The sequence below is a fragment of the Leptodactylus fuscus genome, chromosome 4 (assembly GCF_031893055.1).
Source record: "Leptodactylus fuscus isolate aLepFus1 chromosome 4, aLepFus1.hap2, whole genome shotgun sequence".
In the NCBI taxonomy this organism is placed as follows: Eukaryota; Metazoa; Chordata; class Amphibia; order Anura; family Leptodactylidae; genus Leptodactylus; species Leptodactylus fuscus.
In genome coordinates, this window is record NC_134268.1 from 157,634,759 (window position 1) to 157,649,915 (window position 15,157).

The following is a 15,157-nucleotide window of genomic DNA, read 5'->3' on the forward strand; positions in this document are numbered from 1 at the left end:
AGGAAGGCTAGCTAGACAGGGAGGGGCTGTATGGGAGGGGGGAGTGAGGAAGGTGGGGGAGAGAGGTGAGAGGGGTTAAGAAGTTACATAGCAGGTAGCAGAAGGATGTAAACAAAAGTAGAAGACACCAGTAGCCCCCAAAGACACCCAGAAATCACTCAAAACACATTAAAAAGTATATAGGTACATTTAGTAACCCATTAAAAGCACCAATAGACATTTTATTAAAATGACATTTTTTGCCCAGAAAACCCCTTTAATGCTGGGGCTAATGACAGAGAGCTAGGCCATGAGAGCTAGGCTTTGTCACATGGCAACTCCTGCACTACTGTAAGTGAATGGAGTTGCCTTGTGATCCTGATAATTCGAAGAGTGAGACGTCTAATTGTAAAAAAAAGATATTAATTGTAAGATTTAATTGTAATAAAAAAGATCCACTACAAGTAGCAGCGGCAGCTTGCTTAGGGTCACAGTGTACTTACATTAGTAAGAGAGTCAAAGAGTATCATGGCAATCTTTGGTTGTACAACAGCCTCAACGTTATCCTGCGTGTCGGAATTTCTTTTTAGGCTATTCTTTTTATGTCTTTTCTTAAATTCCTATTTTCTACACATAAAACTAACATATTAAAACCCAAACTGAATGAACTATTCCACTGAATGAAAGTCTATTCTGCTGCCCTAGAAGAATAAACACTAATTCACGGCTAAAGAATCAGAAGCAAAACAACCTGCTATTAAATATTACAAGTACCATCTGGTCTCTGAGTAATGCTCGGCTGCTACAGATGAGGGAGACAAGGGACTGAAACATTCAAACATTACTGGGTTTTGAAGTGACGAACACTATTCATGTGAAAAGTAAGCAAATCAGCCTAGAGTTTGCCATCAATCTCACATTTGCAAACACCTCTGCTAAACCCAGTGGGAACTTAACCAGCATTTTCATGCAGAGAGGAGAGAAAAAGCAGAGAAATGATAATCCCACCCTTGCCTGCTGATTCTGACTCAACAGACGGCTATGGATTCGCCAGGCTGCACACTCTCAAACACTTCCTGCAGACAGCTATTTTTGGAACTTTCGCATGAATATTTTGGTAGCTGATTCAAAGGATATCAGTGCTTGGGAAGAAGCTAATGAACCCAAACAACCCTAGAGCAACATCTAGTGAGACAGAACAGCATTGATTGTGCACATGGGAACAAAATGAAATCTGTCTTCATGTCTCCTTGGATGTTAATCCAAAAGTGTTTCTCTGCTGTATCAAGTTACATTCTCAGGCTGTAGCTTTCAACATTTCTCAGTTATAAAGACTCATATTGTCCTGACAGTATACAAACTAGGAAGCTACTCGCAGCAAAGAGCTGCCTGTGAGATCCATCATTGCCAGCTGAGACTTCAGTCTCACACACCTGCGTAAGTCTTACCTCAAATGTGAATACATGTCAAACAAGTCTTTGAGATGCTACAGGTTAATAAACACATTTTAGGTATAAATCGGAGTATTCCAAATGTAATATAATCCAGCTACTCTATGGGGCCAATCTATTGCTATTGATAATAGTCCCTTTGCTGGTATGTCTTTGCTCAAATTGACAGCATGTGTTATTTTGTCTTCTTCAGCCACCCAACAATGTGGTTGTTTTGTTCCGAAAACTCAACAGTAAATTTTTTTCAGCTAGTGATATTTTTGTGATATTTCTTCAATCTACTTACCCATGTAAAATAACCAAAAACTCTGATGGCCGTTCTTGATTTCAATCCAGAATGACAGGAACGTAGATAATCTTCAGCCATGTAGCAACAACAGTTACGTTTATTAAGGCTAAGGCCCCATGTAGTGAATCGCAGCAAAATACCGTGGTGGATACGCATTGCGTTTTTTTCAGTAGAGTTCTTATCTGCAGATTTTCATTCCTAAAGCCCTGTTCCTATGGAGTAACGCAACGCTCATTCTGACACGTAAACACGTGTCAGAGTGAGGCGCTTCAAAATAGATCCCATTGACTTCAATGGATGCCGGTGTACGCGCGCTACACATTGAAATCAATGGGTTACAAAGCCTCCCATTGATTTTAATGTGTAGCGCGCATAAGCCGGCAACCATTGAAGTCAATGGGATCTGTTTTGAAGCGCCTCACTCTGACACATGTTTACGTGTCAGAATGAGCGGCGCGTTACTCCGTGGGAACGGGGCCTTAGGCTAAGGCCCCATGGGAGTGCATTGCGGTTCTTCCCACAGTGCTTTGAATAGAAAGTTCATGGAGTTTTCCTCCGTGGACTTTCTGTTACTATTATATCTTTGGGAAAGCCGCCAGCATTCCCGTTGATATAATTGACATACTGTGATTTCCAAAGCCGCTCTGGTTTTGGAAATTGCAGAATGTCCGCGCTGCGTTTTTTACCGCAAAGTAGGCATGGAATTCGCAAGAATCCCATCCACTTTGCAGTTATTGTATAACGCTGCAGGCAAATCGCGGCGTTTCCCGACCGTGGGGCCAGGGCCTTACTAAACCTATAGGGAAAATGCTATAGTTTCCGCAGGCATAAGTGACATGGCTGTGTTTTTAAAAAATGCGGTTGTTTTTTAAAACGCAGCTTTTTCGCTGCAGATTTTTTTCTGCAATGTGTGGATGGGATCAGCCAGAATGCCATGCACTTTGCAGGTACTGTAATGAAGCATTGTTTCCCATGATTTTTCCATCGCGGGGAAAAAGCATTGTTTTCTCAACATGGGGCTACAGCCTTATAGGTATTCATGTTACAATATTGGCATATAATACTCTATAGAGTCCCCTGTACTATATCGTTGAAGGGGTTTGCCACAACAGTTTTGGAAGTTGCAACATTTCTGCTGTGCGTATTTTTCTGCAATGTGTTGATGGGATTTATCTTAGGGCTAGTTCACATGAAGTTAACGCCACGCATTCTGGCACGCATACACGTGTCAGAATGAGAGCGCTCAAAACAGATCACATTCATTTCAATGTGTCATTACGGGTGTATAACGTGCGAAATTTTGCACGCGTAATTTTGTGGCTGCAAAATTACGCGCGTTATACGCCCGTAACGACACATTGAAATGAATGTGATCTGTTTTGAGTGCTCACATTCTGACACGTGTATACGTGCCAGAATGCGCGCGCGTTAACTCCGTGTGAACTAGCCCTTATGAAGTCAATAGGAGCTAGAGAAATAGCACAGCACATGGAGTTGGATGTACTAGTGTCCTAAAATAATGGTATTAACTGATGAATAATAATGATTCTCATTGTTTTAAGCTGATGTTTTAGTCGCTATAGATGACATCACAGCTACTACATTCCTCTTTCAAACAGCTATTCTTTGTATTTTGTGCTTCTTATCCCTCATAGCAAAAAATATACAATTTCTATACACAATATTTCCTTGTTAGTTTATATGTTGCTTCTGAATTGTCTTTAAACGTCAGCCAAGACAAACACTGTATATGACTAAGGTGTGTGGAGGTTTGTGTTTTCTGTTCTTGAGATTTCACTTATTACAGCCTGGAGTAATTTCCCACCATTGTAAATCTCTGCTTTCACAATGTTACTTTTCTCCAGCCAAACTTTGGTTTTGTGTGAAGATTCCCATGGTAAGATGTGGATATGACTGTTAATTGATGTCATATTGGTGCACTATGTTTGGTGATAATAACTTTCAATATATGTACACAGCTCCGTTCTCTACTGCTTGTTTAAATATCTGAAAGCTCTTTGAAGTTTTCCGTAGAAACTTTTTTGTCCTTAGTTCACGATATAGCATTATCTCAGTAACTATTAAAGGGCCCTTTGTTCTATATAGTTTTATAGTAAATAATTTAAAAGCGATTTTATATTCATTATTAACGTCAGATCAGTGGAGGTCCACCTACCTAAGCTTCAGAAGGTTATGTGCTATGGCCCCTTCAATTAACTGATCAGAATGGGTGCCAGGAATCTGATATTGATGCGTCATCAAGAAAAAAAAAACCTTGGAAAAGTCCTTTTACATAACTTAAGTGTCACTATCAGGGCAATAAGGCTAAGAGCACACTGATTTTTTTGGTCAGGATTTTGAGGCCGTAACCGCCTCAAAATCCTGACAAAAAAGACGGTTCCTATTGAAATCAGCTCCCGGAAAAAAGAAGCAAGATGCTCATTCTTCAGGCCGTTTTGCCTCATGATTCGGCCTGAAGACACACCCTCCTCCGGACTAGGCCCAATCCGGAGCGGAGTGCAGTGCACCGGCTTTCAGTCGCGGCTATCCGGTTTTTGGTGCAGAACCTGAGGCGGCCTCAGGTTCCAAAGAATCCCATATGAGCTTACCCTTAATGTCGCTATCAGGGCAATAACAGCTAGTGAATTCTCTGTGCCACAATACGCACTTGCCATATGGAAGCACAGAGCCTAAAGCTGGGTCCCCATGTGGTGTAAACGCTGTAATTTGGCCCACACCGGAAAAAATCACAACATTTTACAGTCAGAGCAAAGTGGGTGGGATTCTAGAGAATCCCATGTCCACTTTGCAGTAAAAACACGTTGAGATTAGAGATGAGCGAACAGTGTTCTATCGAACACATGTTCGATCGGATATCAGGGTGTTCGCCATGTTCGAATCGAATCGAACACCACGTGGTAAAGTGCGCCAAAATTCGATTCCCCTCCCACCTTCCCTGGCGCCTTTTTTGCACCAATAACAGCGCAGGGGAGGTGGGACAGGAACTACGACACTGGGGGCATTGAAAAAAATTGGAAAAAGTCATTGGCTGCCGAAATCAGGTGACCTCCATTTTAGACGAATAGTGGATTTCAAATCCGGGTCATATGAGAATGTGAACTTTGTGACTATGAGACAGGGATAGCTGTACAGGCAGGGATAGCTAGGGATAACCTTTATTTAGGGGGGAATGTTATTAAAAATAACTTTTTGGGGCTCTATCGGGTGTGTAATTGTGATTTTTGTGAGATAAACTTTTTCCCATAGGGATGCATTGGCCAGCGCTGATTGGCCGAATTCCGTACTCTGGCCAATCAGTGCTGGCCAATGCATTCTATTAGCTTGATGAAGCAGAGTGTGCACAAGGGTTCAAGCGCACCCTCGGCTCTGATGTAGCAGAGCCGAGGCTGCACAAGGGTTCAAGCGCACCCTCGGCTCTGATGTAGGAGAGCCGAGGGTGCACTTGAACCCTTGTGCACCCTCAGCTCTGCTACATCAGAGCCGAGGGTGCGCTTGAACCCTTGTGCACACTCTGCTTCATCAAGCTAATAGAATGCATTGGCCAGCGCTGATTGGCCAATGTATTCTATTAGCCTGATGAAGTAGAGCTGAATGTGTGTGCTAAGCACACACATTCAGCTCTACTTCATCGGGCTAATAGAATGCATTGGCCAGCGCTGATTGGCCAGAGTACGGAACTCGACCAATCAGCGCTGGCTCTGCTGGAGGAGGCGGAGTCTAAGATCGCTCCACACCAGTCTCCATTCAGGTCCGACCTTAGACTCCGCCTCCTCCGGCAGAGCCAGCGCTGATTGGCCGAAGGCTGGCCAATGCATTCCTATGCGAATGCAGAGACTTAGCAGTGCTGAGTCAGTTTTGCTCAACTACACATCTGATGCACACTCGGCACTGCTACATCAGATGTAGCAATCTGATGTAGCAGAGCCGAGGGTGCACTAGAACCCCTGTGCAAACTCAGTTCACGCTAATAGAATGCATTGGCCAGCGCTGATTGGCCAATGCATTCTATTAGCCCGATGAAGTAGAGCTGAATGTGTGTGCTAAGCACACACATTCAGCACTGCTTCATCAAGCCAATACAATGCATTAGCCAGTGCTGATTGGCCAGAGTACGGAATTCGGCCAATCAGCGCTGGCTCTGCTGGAGGAGGCGGAGTCTAAGGTCGCTCCACACCAGTCTCCATTCAGGTCCGACCTTAGACTCCGCCTCCTCCGGCAGAGCCAGCGCTGATTGGCCGAAGGCTGGCCAATGCATTCCTATGCGAATGCATACTTAGCAGTGCTGAGTCAGTTTTGCTCAACTACACATCTGATGCACACTCGGCACTGCTACATCAGATGTAGCAATCTGATGTAGCAGAGCCGAGGGTGCACTAGAACCCCTGTGCAAACTCAGTTCACGCTAATAGAATGCATTGGCCAGCGCTGATTGGCCAATGCATTCTATTAGCCCGATGAAGTAGAGCTGAATGTGTGTGCTAAGCACACACATTCAGCACTGCTTCATCAAGCCAATACAATGCATTAGCCAGTGCTGATTGGCCAGAGTACGGAATTCGGCCAATCAGCGCTGGCTCTGCTGGAGGAGGCGGAGTCTAAGGTCGGACCTGAATGGAGACTGGTGTGGAGCGATCTTAGACTCCGCCTCCTCCAGCAGAGCCAGCGCTGATTGGTCGAGTTCCGTACTCTGGCCAATCAGCGCTGGCCAATGCATTCTATTAGCCCGATGAAGTAGAGCTGAATGTGTGTGCTTAGCACACACATTCAGCTCTACTTCATCAGGCTAATAGAATACATTGGCCAATCAGCGCTGGCCAATGCATTCTATTAGCTTGATGAAGCAGAGTGTGCACAAGGGTTCAAGCGCACCCTCGGCTCTGATGTAGCAGAGCTGAGGGTGCACAAGGGTTCAAGTGCACCCTCGGCTCTCCTACATCAGAGCCGAGGGTGCGCTTGAACCCTTGTGCACACTCTGCTTCATCAAGCTAATAGAATGCATTGGCCAGCACTGATTGGCCAGAGTACGGAATTCGGCCAATCAGCGCTGGCCAATGCATTCTATTAGCCCGATGAAGTAGAGCTGAATGTGTGTGCTAAGCACACACATTCAGCACTGCTTCATCACGCCAATACAATGCATTAGCCAGTGCTGATTGGCCAGAGTACGGAATTCGGCCAATCAGCGCTGGCTCTGCTGGAGGAGGCGGAGTCTAAGATCGCTCCACACCAGTCTCCATTCAGGTCCGACCTTAGACTCCGCCTCCTCCAGCAGAGCCAGCGCTGATTGGTCGAGTTCCGTACTCTGGCCAATCAGCGCTGGCCAATGCATTCTATTAGCCCGATGAAGTAGAGCTGAATGTGTGTGCTTAGCACACACATTCAGCTCTACTTCATCGGGCTAATAGAATGCATTGGCCAGCGCTGATTGGCCGAATTCCGTACTCTGGCCAATCAGCACTGGCTAATGCATTGTATTGGCTTGATGAAGCAGTGCTGAATGTGTGTGCTTAGCACACACATTCAGCTCTACTTCATCGGGCTAATAGAATGCATTGGCCAATCAGCGCTGGCCAATGCATTCTATTAGCGTGAACTGAGTTTGCACAGGGGTTCTAGTGCACCCTCGGCTCTGCTACATCAGATTGCTACATCTGATGTAGCAGTGCCGAGTGTGCATCAGATGTGTAGTTGAGCAAAACTGACTCAGCACTGCTAAGTCTGCATTCGCATAGGAATGCATTGGCCAGCCTTCGGCCAATCAGCGCTGGCTCTGCCGGAGGAGGCGGAGTCTAAGGTCGGACCTGAATGGAGACTGGTGTGGAGCGACCTTAGACTCCGCCTCCTCCAGCAGAGCCAGCGCTGATTGGCCGAATTCCGTACTCTGGCCAATCAGCACTGGCTAATGCATTGTATTGGCTTGATGAAGCAGTGCTGAATGTGTGTGCTTAGCACACACATTCAGCTCTACTTCATCGGGCTAATAGAATGCATTGGCCAGCGCTGATTGGCCGAATTCCGTACTCTGGCCAATCAGCACTGGCTAATGCATTGTATTGGCTTGATGAAGCAGTGCTGAATGTGTGTGCTTAGCACACACATTCAGCTCTACTTCATCGGGCTAATAGAATGCATTGGCCAATCAGCGCTGGCCAATGCATTCTATTAGCGTGAACTGAGTTTGCACAGGGGTTCTAGTGCACCCTCGGCTCTGCTACATCAGATTGCTACATCTGATGTAGCAGTGCCGAGTGTGCATCAGATGTGTAGTTGAGCAAAACTGACTCAGCACTGCTAAGTCTGCATTCGCATAGGAATGCATTGGCCAGCCTTCGGCCAATCAGCGCTGGCTCTGCCGGAGGAGGCGGAGTCTAAGGTCGGACCTGAATGGAGACTGGTGTGGAGCGACCTTAGACTCCGCCTCCTCCAGCAGAGCCAGCGCTGATTGGCCGAATTCCATACTCTGGCCAATCAGCACTGGCTAATGCATTGTATTGGCTTGATGAAGCAGTGCTGAATGTGTGTGCTTAGCACACACATTCAGCTCTACTTCATCGGGCTAATAGAATGCATTGGCCAGCGCTGATTGGCCGAATTCCGTACTCTGGCCAATCAGCACTGGCTAATGCATTGTATTGGCTTGATGAAGCAGTGCTGAATGTGTGTGCTTAGCACACACATTCAGCTCTACTTCATCGGGCTAATAGAATGCATTGGCCAATCAGCGCTGGCCAATGCATTCTATTAGCGTGAACTGAGTTTGCACAGGGGTTCTAGTGCACCCTCGGCTCTGCTACATCAGATTGCTACATCTGATGTAGCAGTGCCGAGTGTGCATCAGATGTGTAGTTGAGCAAAACTGACTCAGCACTGCTAAGTCTGCATTCGCATAGGAATGCATTGGCCAGCCTTCGGCCAATCAGCGCTGGCTCTGCCGGAGGAGGCGGAGTCTAAGGTCGGACCTGAATGGAGACTGGTGTGGAGCTATCTTAGACTCCGCCTCCTCCAGCAGAGCCAGCGCTGATTGGTCGAGTTCCGTACTCTGGCCAATCAGCACTGGCCAATGCATTTCTATGGGGAAAAGTTAGCTTGCGAAAATCGCAAACTGACAGGGATTTCCATGAAATAAAGTGACTTTTATGCCCCCAGACATGCTTCCCCTGCTGTCCCAGTGTCATTCCAGGGTGTTGGTATCATTTCCTGGGGTGTCATAGTGGACTTGGTGACCCTCCAGACACGAATTTGGGTTTCCCCCTTAACGAGTTTATGTTCCCCATAGACTATAATGGGGTTCGAAACCCATTCGAACACTCGAACAGTGAGCGGCTGTTCGAATCGAATTTCGAACCTCGAACATTTTAGTGTTCGCTCATCTCTAGTTGAGATATATTGGCTGCATTTTTTTGCTGCAGGATGCCATGTGGGACCTTAACCTAAGAGATTTTCCAATCATCACGTTTTATCCCATCATTACAATCTGTACTGCAGAAAAGTCCTTAGGTAGACAACTGTGGTTCATGGATACAATCTTTAGTCAAGCCAGGAATCCAAGAATACAGTGATAAGAGTTAAAATCAGATCTGCTAAGGTCCGTAGTGAACCTGGGAGAGCAAACCACAGAAAAGTGACAAAATAGAAGTCAGGATTTCTAATATATTACATCAGAACAAGCTAGGGGCTGTAAAACATTCGTAACACAAATAATAAGGACAAAGCCCAAAAAAATGGAGGCCTTGACTGCCTGATAAATTAAGGTAAGAGATATTAAAATGTGAATAATTTTTTATGCAATACTTGTGTACAGTCCAATATTTATTTTATCATATATAATGAAGTGGGGAAGAAGCAGCACCCTCAGGAATGGAAAAGTGTCTGAAGTGCACAGAACAAAAACCTGAGTAAGAATCCATGTTGTTCTTTGTGGTTCCTTTGTTTTCACAAAGTCAAATTCCTTAGCAACCATTTGCATGTTTGTTTGTTTTTTGTTTTTCATAGTTTTTTTTTTTTTTTTTTTTTTTAGTTTTCAGGTTTGCAATGCCATTTTTTTCCTTTCCAATATATGAGGCCAAGATGCACTGTAATACATGTAGGGACAAGTTTATAAGATAACCGAAGGACAACTGAAAGAGTGGGGATAGACATTTGATGACGTGTCCCTACATATACACAGCAACGGATGTTTCTCCATGACATACTGGATTTTGGGCCATGAGTACATGTAGTTGTTGCATTTATTTCATTGTTGTCAGGGTCAGTAGTGAAGTATGGGGGCTATGCTATGAAGTATGATGACTAGTACTGTCTAGCATACTTCCATCTTTTCTTTGTTCTCAAGTACTTAGACATGTTGTCAGGGTCAATAATTAAGTATGGGGCTATACTAGGAAGGTTAATGATGCATATTTTCAGGATTGTGCTATTTGGATATCACAGTCTTACTTCATATTATTCACCTGTTTATATCCTTTCCTCAACACAGAACCTTGGACAATCGTGAGAAGCATGCAGAGGACTCCAACATGACTGAGATTGATGTTTGTGGGTCTCCACAAGAAGCTACAGACACTTCTGCCACTGCTTCCCAAGCACCTCCATTGATGGCCGAGGAGACACCAATGTCTCCTCGACCATGTCTCCAATGTACAATCTGCTGCTCCAGACAATTGACACTCAGGTGTTAGTTCACCTTAACAAGAAGAATGAGCAGAGTTCATAGAATTTGTTCAACCAAGCTGGTGGCAAATATTTTAAAAAGGTCCCCTGGGAGAAGAATATGCAAAGACCGTCTGCCTTTTTTGGGGTCCTTGAAGTTTTCTTATCTGAAAGGGGCACAAGGAAGTAATATCAGGCTCCAGTGCAGATGGCTTTATGTACCTACCAGCAACTGTCCATACTCCAGACCCCCCTTAAGAGCCCCACAATATTATCCATCCCAGCCCTTGACTTTGAGGATTTTTTTTTAATTACTTTAAGCCTGGCCCTTCATATACAGAGAGTGATTCAAGTATAACTTTGGAGAGGTAGGAGAAGGGGAGGAGGTTATGAGAGGCCCACTTTGTGTATGTTTTTTTTTTTCACTAGGGAACTTACAGATCTGTGAGCTATGTTATTTTTTAAAATTTGGTATATTATGGGTAGGTTTACACATAAATAATTTATATAATAATAAGATAAGATAATAAATAAGATTTATTGTAGTTTTTCTGATGTTTTTGTCGTCATCAGTATCGTTTAGACAATGTTTGGTAATGTATGTGGGATGTTTGTGTTTTTGGGACATGTTCTGGCTTTATTTGCACCTGTGAAGAACGTTGTGTGAATTAGCATGATTTTAGCACACACAACACAATTATTTTTTTAATTTAATTATCTTAACTGACACAGTTATCTATTTTTGTTTATTGTTAATAAACAAAACAACACATAAGATATTTATGTATAAAAATTAAAATTTTATATAAAAATGTGACAGAGTACGAAAGAATGAAAAAAGGTCCTAATTAATAAAAAAAATCTTATCATTACAAAAACTTTATGTCAGGATCTTGTTTTATTGAACTCTTTTTTGCCAGCAGTCAAAATGGAGTCTTTTGTGTTTCCTGTCTGTGACTTACCCTGATTTCCTGATTTCTCGATTATTTAGCATGTGTGTTCTGATTACCCAGTTGCCTGAGTATTGGTTTCAGAAGTCTGTCTTCTGCAAGGTCCTCAAGCTTAAACTGACTGTTCCAAGTTGGTTAGTTACCTGCAAATTGGTTGCTACCTGGAACCACTACCCCCAGCAAGTCCTCCTGCTACTAAGACTTTGCCACCCACCCGGTCCCAAGGAGCCGTGGAACTACAGCCTCCAGCAAGCCCTCCTGCTGAGTATAGGACCACTGCTTCCGGCCAAGCCTCCCTGCCTTCCACAGAACAGACTGAGCCGTGGAACTACTGATCCCAGCAAGCCCTCCTGCTACAAGGACTTTGCCACCCACCCGGTCCCAAGGAGTCGTGGAACTACAGCCTCCAGCAAGCCCTCCTGCTGAGTATAGGACCACTGCTTCCGGCCAAGCCTCCCTGCCTTCCACAGAACAGACTGTAAGTCAATTTGTATATTACTATTGCTAGACTCACTGTTCCCAGCCATTGGTCTCTAGAAAATAGAAAGGGTATTGTGACAGAATACTCAGGCCATGATGACGGAGACCGCTGGTTCAGAGAGTTTGGAGGTACGTTTCAAGAAACTATACAATCTGACTACCTCTATGCATGTTGAGATGCAGGCTCTAAAAGCAAAGATTGATGCAATGGAGGGACAATCTAACCATAATACCCAGGTGTTTGGGCAAGCAATTCAGGAACTACGTAACCGCACTGCACAATTGGAGGCGCAGGCACCAGTTCCCTTTCCTAGTCCCATTCCTAAGTTACCACCTTTTAGATTCGGCGGTGAACGTGACAAGTACCGTGGCTTCATAAACCAATGCCGTTTATATTTTGATGCCAATGCTAGCCAGTTTCCAACTGATCGTTCCAAAGTGCTGTGTATTATCATGCTCCTGACTCATAAAGCCATATCTTGGGCCAACCCTTTCATTGAGACTGAAGATCCCATCTTGGACAAATTGGACGATTTCCTTACCGCTATGAATCTCATGTTTGATGACCCCAATCGATGTGCTACAGCTGAAGCTGCCATTCTAACTTTACGTCAGGGCAGGCGCTCTGTTACTGACTACGCTATGGAATTCCGAAGATGGGCTGTGGATACCACCTGGAACAGTCAGGCACAGCTTCCTCTTTTTCGTAAGGGCCTATCCAGTATTATTAAGGATGAATTATCCCGAGCAGAGGCTCCTTCCAGCTTGGACGATTTCATTAATCATTGTATCCGTATTGACACGCGTATTTCTGAACGGAGGCAGGAGAAAGAGAGATGGCTCGCCCTGAATCGGAGTAGTAATTTTTTCCCCTCTTCATCCGTGAAGGATCCACTGATTAAACCTCCCCGGGATGCAGGGGTTGAACCTATGCAAATAGATTCTCTACAGAGACGTCAAAGTCAGGACCGTAAAGAACATAGGCTTCGGGAGGGCTTATGCTTGTACTGTGGTGGTTCGGGTCACTTCCTTATGAATTGTCCTAATCGTCCCCTTAGAACGGCTGCAGCAATTGCTGAATGTGACTTTTCTGATTCTGAGTCGGTCGTTTCGGAGTCAGCTTTGCTTCTGAATGCTGTCATAGCTCCTGTGACTCTGCACCCTAAAGAAAAGGAAAGAGGATCACACTGCCTCCTTCCAATTCAGATATTGATCAACTCTCAGTGGGTTACTAGTACGGCCATGATTGACTCAGGAGCTAGTGGAAATTTCATAGATCTATTGTTTGCCAAGGAGCATGGAATCAAGTTCCGGAAGAGGGCTTCACCGGTGGTACTGGAGACAGTGGATGGATCTCCACTAGTCTCAGGGCCCGTAGATCATGAGACAGTACCCTTGAGGATCCAGCTGAAACCTGATCACCAAGAGACACTTACCTTCATGCTGATTTCCTCGCCACACTTTCCTGTTATTTTGGGTTTTCCATGGTTGCAGACCCAGAACCCTGATATCAACTGGGAGACTAGTGAGATACGTTTTCCGGGAAAGGATCTCCCTGCTAGCATGCATATACGGGATCCGGCTCCAGCTCCAAATGTACCACTTACCAGCATAAAGATTCAAGATCCAGCTCAAGTGCTAAGTTTACCACCTTGTTATGAGATATTCTCTGATGTTTGCGACAAAAAGAAAGCCGATCTACTTCCTCCACATCGTCCATATGATTGCCCGATAGATCTCCGACCCGGTGCATCGATACCTTTTGGGAGCATTTATCCACTAGCAGGGCCAGAACTGAAAGCTCTCAAGTTGTACATTGATGAAAATTTGGCTAAAGGCTTTATTCGTCCCTCTTCATCTCCAGCTGGAGCTCCCATATTCTTTGTCAAGAAGAAAGATGGCTCTCTCCGACCTTGCATAGACTATCGGGAATTAAATAAAGTTACAGTTAGGAATCGCTATCCTTTGCCTTTAATCCCAGAATTATTGGAGAGAGTACGACAGGCCAAGATATTTACAAAATTAGACCTTCGTGGTGCATATAATCTAGTCCGCATCAGGACCGGGGATGAATGGAAGACCGCTTTCAGATCTCGGTATGGGCACTTTGAATATCTTGTGATGCCGTTCGGACTTTGTAATGCTCCAGCCACCTTCCAACACCTTGTCAATGACATTTTCAGGGACCTTCTAGATCTCTTCGTGGTCATATATCTGGATGACATCTTGATTTTTTCAAATTCTCTCGAGGAACATCAACAGCATGTAAAGACCGTCTTGGGACGCCTGAGGGAAAATCATCTCTACATCAAACTTGAGAAATGTGAGTTCCATAGAACTGAAGTGCAGTTTTTGGGGTATATAATCACCCCTCAAGGATTGAGCATGGATTCAAGTAAGATACAAGCAATCCTTGATTGGCCTGTTCCCAAGAACGTTAAGCAAGTTCAACGTTTCATTGGTTTTGCAAATTTCTACCGACGCTTCATTAAGAACTTTTCAGGGATCGTCTCCCCTATTACCCAACTAACAAGAAAGTCAACAGCGTTTATTTGGACCACTCAAGCACAGGAAGCCTTTGACCGTTTAAAGGAAAAATTTACCACAGCCCCAGTCTTAATTCATCCTGATCCTGAACGGGCCTTCATTGTTGAGGTAGACGCATCGGACAGTGCTATGGGAGCTATTCTCTCTCAGAGAACAGGAGAGAAGAATTTATTACATCCATGTGCTTTCTTTTCTCAACGTTTGTCACCCGCAGAAAGAAATTATGATGTAGGGAATAAAGAATTATTGGCCATCATCGCTGCCTTTAAGGAATGGAGGCATCATCTCCAGGGAGCATCACAACAGATTGTTGTCCTCACTGATCATCGTAACTTGGAGTTTATCAGATCTGCTAAATGTTTGTCTCCCCGACAGGCTCGCTGGAGTTTATTCCTCAATCAATTTAATTTTGTAATTTCTTTTAGGCCAGGTTCTCGTAACGGTAAAGCTGATGCCTTATCCAGAATGTACGCTGCTGACCCTACTCCGGGTTCTTTACCCAAGACAATACTGTCAAATTCCAATTTTGTAGGGGTAATTCACAATCAAGATTTGTTGAGAGACATTAAGGAGGCTTATAATTCAGATCCATTTCTTTCACAACCCACAAGGGATGTACGTTTAACTCTAAGGAACGGAGTGTGGGTTCAAGGGCAAAGCCTTTATGTTCCTGAAGCGGTGAGAGTAAAGATTTTGAAGCTGATGCACGATTCCAAGATGGCAGGTCACAGGGGAATACAGAAGACCCAAGATTCCCTTTCTCGTTTTTTCTGGTGGCCAAGTTTTCGAGA